The following is an 8,114-nucleotide window of genomic DNA, read 5'->3' as shown; positions in this document are numbered from 1 at the left end:
GTTAACTGTGCCAGTTGCTTCTAAGGGTTTATTTCTAAGTAACTCATGGGGAGGTCTTTCCCAGCTCTATGTGTCATCTAGGGGCTGGGAAAATATGGACAGTTTAACTAGGCAGAGACGGTCATGCTGATCTAGGAAATGATTCCTGAGAAGGAAACTGACTTCTTCTCAGCACTGTGAGTAGCTGGGTTGTTCCACCACCCAGAAGTTATGCAGACTAAGTGTGCAATAAAGCTCTACTGTTTTCATCGCATTAATTACACTGCTTTATGAATCTCTTCCTTGCTTAATAACTATTGCCAGATGCAATGTGTCTTGGAAGTTTGAGGCTGAAAAGATTACTTTAGTACCTGCCCACAAATAGCTGCCATTGATCTCACTTCTGCAAGAAACAAAAATAGTTCAACTACGTCTTTGATTTTTGAAGTTTTGTTAAATGATCATAAGAAAAGTAATTTTGTTGTGGTTTGTTTTTTAAAAAAATAAAGTCTACATAAGCATGACCTTCCCATTACATTGGACTATAATCTGTTCTTAGACTAGGCAGAAAAAGAACTACCAGAGACTTCTTAAAGTTGTTTTCCAGTACTTTGATTCTATTAGCTAGAACACCGTTTGAACAAAAGGCAAAGTCCTCTGGTTATTAAGTATAAGAACATGAGACTTCAAATTTATGGGTTTTAGACATTTCAATTTCCCAAGCCAGTCAAATATGTTTTATTTCTTTTGAAACTCTTGCCCAGTATGTCCCCCCACCCCTATTTTGATTTAGATTCAAATAGCACTTATGTCTTAGATGTAGTTAATAAATACATAGAAAATATAAGATACAAAATATTTAGAGATGTGATTTATAAAACCATGGTTAAACTATGTAAGTCATTTTCATAAAAGTTCTAGATAAGTAAATTTTAAAATTTGAGCAGTTAAAGTTACGAAAATATTTCTAGGAAATAGTGTATATTGTTATATGCTTCACTTTTAGAAAAGCATCTATACTTTATAAACAACATTTTCTGAGTTAGAGTTAAGTATTCCCCCCCTCTGTTCCTCCTCCCTCCCTCCCTCCCTCCTTTTCTCTTTCTCTCATTTAAATGTGTCAGAATGTTAATAGTAACAGACAAAGAGTTACCACTGCTTTTATCCCAGCTGTGGGAAAGGTTAAAAAAACAAGGAAGGAGCTGGGCACAATGAGTTTGTATTCCCAGTAATTTGGGAAGATAAGGCAGGAGGATCACAAGTTCAAGGCCAACCTCAGCAACTTAGTAAGTCTCTAAGCAACTTAATGAGACTCTGTCTTAGATAGATAGATAGATAGATAGATAGATAGATAGATAGATAGATAGATAGATAAATGGCTGGGGATGTGGCTTTATGGTTAAGCATCTCTGGTTTCAATCCCCAGTATCTAAATAAATAAATAAAATAAGGAAGGAAAAAATATACATATAGGGATCACATGAGGATTTGAATTAATTCCTAGGGTGATTAATGCATTTTTAAAATTGGGGTTATATGGAGTCTACCTTCAGGTATCTATTTCTTACTATAGATGTGCCAGATCTCTTTCAGTTTATAAAAGTGCAGGAGGAAATAAAGAAGATGGTACTAACTTTCTCTGCACTTCAGTCAAGCATCTAAGAAACTCACTGAAATTAATTTCTTAGCACTAACTTCATGTTCCACTTTCGTTATAAATAACTTTACTATATGCTTTATCTTAATTGAGTAATGATTTTGATGAAGATATAAACAGGGCAAATTCAGTGTCTTCAGACCGAACAGAATAGAATGGAGAGAGTACATGGAAGATGAGAAGAGGACTTGGAGGGATGTTACCAGGTTATGGAGGGCCTTGAAAAGCACATAGAGGAATTTAAATTACAGACACACAAGCACACACAAGTTTCATGTGAGGATATGTGTATGCAGTCACAATAGAGAAATATTAGTATTGCCTTCTGTGATCCATGGTACCAAAGCAATGGCTAGGACAATACAACAACTTCATGCCATTAGAAGTCCAGAGCCTTCCAGGATGAAGCCCAGTGTAATGTTTAGGAAGGCTCAACTGGAGTACGACTGATTTTTTTATGATATCAGCTTCAGTGCATATGTCTTTTACCTCTTTTCACTTATAACCACTTCTATTAGACATAGTATTCTTTTTATTGATATAAATAAAAGAGCTTTAAGAAATTTATCTTCTTTATCCATATTTTCAAAAAGAGGAGGAAGGAAACTGGTTTGAACTTCTCTTTCTGCCTCTGGTGTTTCCTTCCTTCTTACTCGCCCACAATGCCAGATTAATCCTTATAGAGTCATTTTATTTTAAACTCAGATTTGGAGAAATTTACAGCAGTTTCCTTGAAGACAAAATCCATAGTACATTCTAACATGATGCTGTGGTTTGGATCATAAGTCCTCCAAAGACTCAGGTGTGAAAAGCTTGGTCTCCAGAATGACACTATTAGAAAGTGGAGAATTTTTAAGAGGTAAGTCCTAATGGGAGGTTTTAGGTCATTGGGGGTGCACCTTCAAAGGGATTGTGGGACCCAGTCTCCTTCTCTTCCTCTTTCGGCTGCCATGAGGTGAGCAGTTCTCTCTCCTATGTGCTCCCACAATGATGTGCTGGGAGCAACAGGCCCCAAAGCACTCATGAACTTAAGCCTCCCAAACTATGAGCCAAAATAATCCTTTCCTCTTTATAAGCTGATTATATCAGATATTTGTTCCAGTAACAGAAAGCTGGCCAGCACACCCAACATGCAAACATGGAACGCCAGTCCCCTTCCAGCTGCATTTCCCACAATTACTCAGCAGATGGGTTCCAATTGCCCAAGCTTCTCTCCCCTGGCTCAGTCCTCTCTCCCTCTTCTTAGGCTGCTTTTATTCTTTCTCTTCTATCTTCTGAAACCTTTCATTCCTCCAACCAAAATTCTGTCTTCTTCACGAAATCTTACAAGGCTACTGCAGCTCATTCTAGACTCTGATATCTTACTACAAACAGTTGGTTTGTTTGCAGGGTATAGCTGCAGGTTCCAAATCCATGGAATCAATGGTAGAATGAAAATATTCAAGAGAAAAAATTGCATCTATCTGATCACATAGTCTTTTTCTTCTTGTCATTATTCCCTAAGAAATGCTACTTATATAGTATTTACATTATAGTAGGTGTTGTAAGCAATCTAGGAACATTTCCATAAGCTAGATGCAAACACTATGCCAATTTTATATATGAGACTTAAGCATCCAAGAATTTTAGTATTTACAAAGGTCCTGAAACCAAACCTCCATGCAAACAAAGGTAACTGTATTGCCAATGAAAATACAATATATGGAAAGTTTTAAGCAAGATACTCAGAAGAATCTGAGTTCAGTGGGTTCCGTACTTTGGTCCACCTAACTTTGTGCCTTTTCTTTCTCTCTCTTTTTAATAAACTTTTTTTTTTTTTGAGCAATTTTAGGTTCACAGAAAAATTGAGCAAGAAAGCAGAGAGTTTCCATAAATTCTTGTCTCCACACACATACAACCTCCCCCACTATCAACATTCCATCCCAGACTGGAATCAATGAGCCTACACATCATTATCACCCCAACTCTATAGTTTATATTAGGGTTCATTCTTAGCGTTGTGCATCTGATGGATTTTGACAAATGCACAATATATAGTATGTATAACAGTGTAGTATCATACAAAACAGTTTCACTGCCCTAAAAATCCTACATGTACCACCTATTCATCCTTCCCAATTCCCAACCTTTGATCTTTTTACTGTCACCATAGTTTTGCCTTTTTTAGAATGTTATACAGCTATCATACAGTATACAGATTTTCAGATTGCCTTCTTTCACTTAGAGATATGATCTGAAGTTTCTATGTCTTCACATAGCCTGATGGGTCATTTCTTTTTAGTAATGAATAATTGTCCATCATCGGTATGTACCACTGTGTATGGGTCCATTCATTTCCTGAGGGATATTTGGATTGCTTCCAAGTTTTGGCAACTATAAACAAAACAGGTAGAAAAATACAAGTTTTTTTTTGATAGACATATTTTTTTGATAGATATAAAAACAATTGTTGTTGTTCCACTAAGTTATATATGACAGTAGAATGTATTTTGACTGTGAACATAAGTTTTTAATTCCTTGGGGTAAACATCAAGGATCATGATTGCTAGATTGTATGGCAGAATATGTTTAGTTTTACAAGAAACTGTCAAACTGTCTTCCAATTGACTGAACCACTTTTCATTCCCACCAGCAATGAATGCGAGTTCCTATTGCTCCACATTCTCACCAGCATTTGGTATTGTTGATGAATAGGACTTTGGCCATTCAAATAGGTATGTAGGGGTAGCCCGTGGCTGTTTTAATTGCAATTCCCTAATGACATATGATGTGAAACATCTTTTCATATGCTTATTTCCATCTGAACTGAATATCTTCTTTGGTGGTATCTATTGAGATTGCCTGGTTTTTAATGGGGTCATTGCTTTCCTATTGTTCAGTTTTAAGAGTTCTTGGTGTATTTTGGATACAAGTCCTTTATTCAATATATCTTTGGCAAATATTTTCTCCTAGTGTTTGGCTCATCCTCTCATTCTTTTGATTTCACTCTTTTCTTTTGGTTTGTTTGTTTCTCACCATTTCCCTTTTCTTCTCCCCTTTTTAGTGTAAAGAAACGTATTCTAAACAGGGATGCTCTTAGAAAAACCCTGCTCTGGAGGAGGGAAACCAAGAGAGCACAACTAGAAGACTGAATCACCCACAGATCCAGTTTTTTCACAATCAAACAAAACATCAAGAGATCTGCAATTCATTGTTAGGACAATTCTCAACAGACTTAAATATTGTAGCCCAAGATTCTAAGAAAAAAACTGATCTAGCCCATCCATTAAGGAAAATAATGATAACTTATTATCATTATTTTAAAATTGAATTTAAATAACTGATATGATAAAGTAATTGAAAAGCATAATGCTATTGAGCTAGAAGGTGGAGGATAAATATAAAATTGGGAGGTAAGAAGTTTAGAAGCAATAAAGGATGCCCAAAGTTATGAAGAACAGAAAAATAGTGCTAAAGTGTGAAGAGGCAAGTGGAAGCCTTCCCCTCTCCCCTAGAAGGAACACTTCCCTTATCAAAGTGGAGACAAAGCCACAAGATGCCTAGCTAAAAACCACACATTGGGTTATAGGGGAGGTGCCAAGAGTACATTTCAAAGGGCATATTCAGTCATGTTGTTTCACCAAAGACCCTATATTTGCAAAAAAAAAAAAAAAAAAAATGTTTTCCATTCATTCTGCTAAACCTCAAGAAATTTCTCTGAAGAAGGAATTGCTTCCTTGAGAAAGAACAGAGGAAACAGAAATGTAAAGAACATAAAAATAACAATAATAACCCATGTCCAGTCATATCACACAAATCTAAATGAACTATGATTCTAGAATTTAGTTCCCCAATTCCATTTTGTCTTCTTTTTCAGTTAAGTAGAAAAACAAGCTCAGATCCTAGTGAAATCTAAAGCTAGTTTCACTTGAAAAACAGATTTTTTTTTCTGGCTCTCTCAAAATCAACATGAAAAAGGAAAACAAAGTTTTTCTAAGACTTCCTTTATATTTGATAGTTAATGGTAACTTATGACTATGTTTTTAACTTTTTTGTTGAGTCACCAAGTCTCCTCCTCCCCAACTCCTTGGTTTCCAGGGTCAACGGGCAACCTTTTATAAATCACGAGACTGGATTTGCTATGTTTGGTCTTGATCCAGTTTCTTTATTATCCTGGCTGTTGTGCACTACACAGCTCTGTAGACACACCAGATAAAACAGAGAAACAAAACCAGGAGATTATTCCAGACTGTTTGCCAACTGATTTTAAACTGTTGCTCACTGCTAGTACACAACATAATGAAAGGTCTCCCATTCAGGCATCTGATCCTGGGATCACGGAGGATTTCTGGTTCTGTCCACCTCATTTGTTCTTCGTTTGCCTCAGTTTCCTCATCTATTTAATAGTGTTGTTCAGGAAGATTTTTTTTTCCCTCTAATTCTCTTTACTATAAGATGCCTTGGGTACTTTTCTACTATTTCATTCTAACATAGACCTAGAAGTGTTAAATAAGAATTACAGTATGCCTTTGTCTTAGACTAAGCTCCTGCAGTAGACCCCAGCAGACCAGGCTAAAAGTCAAAACGGTGTCTCTCATGCTTAAAGCTTCATGTCAGCAAGCTGAAACTAAGGTATTTATTTGTTCTTAAGAGAAGTCAGGATTAGAGAGGTAATAGTCAAGCTTCCTAATAGGCATGATAGTGAAGTCCCTTTGCCTTAATCTTTACACACAAAGAAGGTAAGCTGAAGTAAACTGATGTTAACCAGTTATTTTTCTATTGTTCTGTCTCTTTGTCCCTGTGACTTTGAAATGACCCATTTCTTCTCCTCCTCCTCCTCCTCCTTCTTCTTCTTCTTTTTTTTTTTTTTTTGTCATACTGGGGATGGAACCCAGGGCCTCTTGCATGATAGGCAAGTACTGTACCACAGAACTGTATTCCCAACCCCCTGCTTTTTTTTTTTTTTTCTTCATCTGTAAACTAACCTCCTCTGTGGTCCTCATTGGAACTTATTCTATTTTATGGAATGAAATGTTGCTCAACTCTAGAATTGAAAGTAAAGCCAATTAAGATCCTTAAACTAACTTGTAATGGTGTCTTCTCACAGATTGATATATGTATAATTATAATCCTTCAGATCTTGCTTCCAGAATTCCTTGGTCTTCAGTTGGCATGTCTCAGGAAATCTGCAAAACTAGGAGATGCTAGCAGTACTTAACTTTGATGAATTAGATTCCACTTTTACTACCAAATGCCAGTTCACAAAGTGAACACCAGAGTTGACATCTGGCCAAGTGAGAACAACCAAGGGAGTTTAAATAAGTTGCTCCAACTCAATGGCTAGCTTCTGTTAAATCTCATTACAACTGGAACCCAACTCCTACTCTTATTGAACACTTAATTCTTTGAGAATACCCAAGATGGCTCCAAGTCTGGCCTGGGTTTCTTTCTCAGTCCAAGATGTTCTGAAATTTGTAACCTTGGGCTGTTTCTTGGGGATTTGTGATCTGACTTTCTATGAAAGATCTAAGATACCTAAGTCTCTCATTCAGCAGTCAAATCCTCAAAGACCTCAGACTCAACCTACTTTTCTCAGGGTTGACCCCAGGCCAGAGTTGACACAGCTGGAATCTTGCAGAGCACAGCCACAAGTCTGGGGTGAACCAGGAGAGTGCACTGGGAGAAGGATACAGAATCAACCATTGTCCAAAGGGCCATCTGTGACACAGTCATAAACCCACAAACAGTACAGCCAGTATCCTCCCTCTCTACAGAGGTTTCAGCTGTAAATGAAACTTCTTCAAAATATGAGAATTTTGCTTTAGCCTTAAATGAGCAGTTTTCACTTTGCAGAAAAGGACTAATCATCGAGTACCTTGCTTTGAATCACAAATCAGTCCAGTGTTCACATGGGCTCGTTCCAAGCCTGCACAAGAGAGGAACATTTTGTTTTACCAGTATGAGATGTTCAAAATACAAATCTGCTAAGAGGATTCATCCAAACTGATCTGGGACTAGGCAGGGCAGGCAATGACCTCCCCAGGGAGGGGAGAAGCAAGTCAGTCAGGCAACGCCCTTGGGCGAGGTCTGTGGAAGATAAAATCAGATCACAAATACAGAGCTTTGAACATTTCTGTGCTGTAGTGAAACGGTTCTCTAATAAATTGTAAAAATGGAGATCTTTCTAACACAAGAATTCCTTGGCCTTTAGGTTCGCGGTGGGGGCAGCGGGCAAGGAAGCGGCGGCTTTAGTGCTGCCAGAGGTTAACCCATTGTGTGCGGCGAACCACAAAAGTTCACCCGATTTTGCCACCAACCTGCCAACACTGGGCCTGGAGGTAAACTGGTTGAAAGCGAAATCAGAACCGGAAAATCCAGGCGACCTAGAGAAGCCACCTGCCCTCCCCTAGGTACACCCCTCCAGCGCGACGGGTAGGGTTCTGCGCGCGTTTTGGGGGCCTGGGCAGGGTCTGGCGCAGAGCTCGGCCCCGCCCCTGTC

The sequence above is a fragment of the Marmota marmota genome, unplaced genomic scaffold (assembly GCF_001458135.2).
Source record: "Marmota marmota marmota unplaced genomic scaffold, marMar, whole genome shotgun sequence".
In the NCBI taxonomy this organism is placed as follows: domain Eukaryota; kingdom Metazoa; phylum Chordata; class Mammalia; order Rodentia; family Sciuridae; genus Marmota; species Marmota marmota.
Note: the sequence above shows the minus strand (reverse complement) of the source record.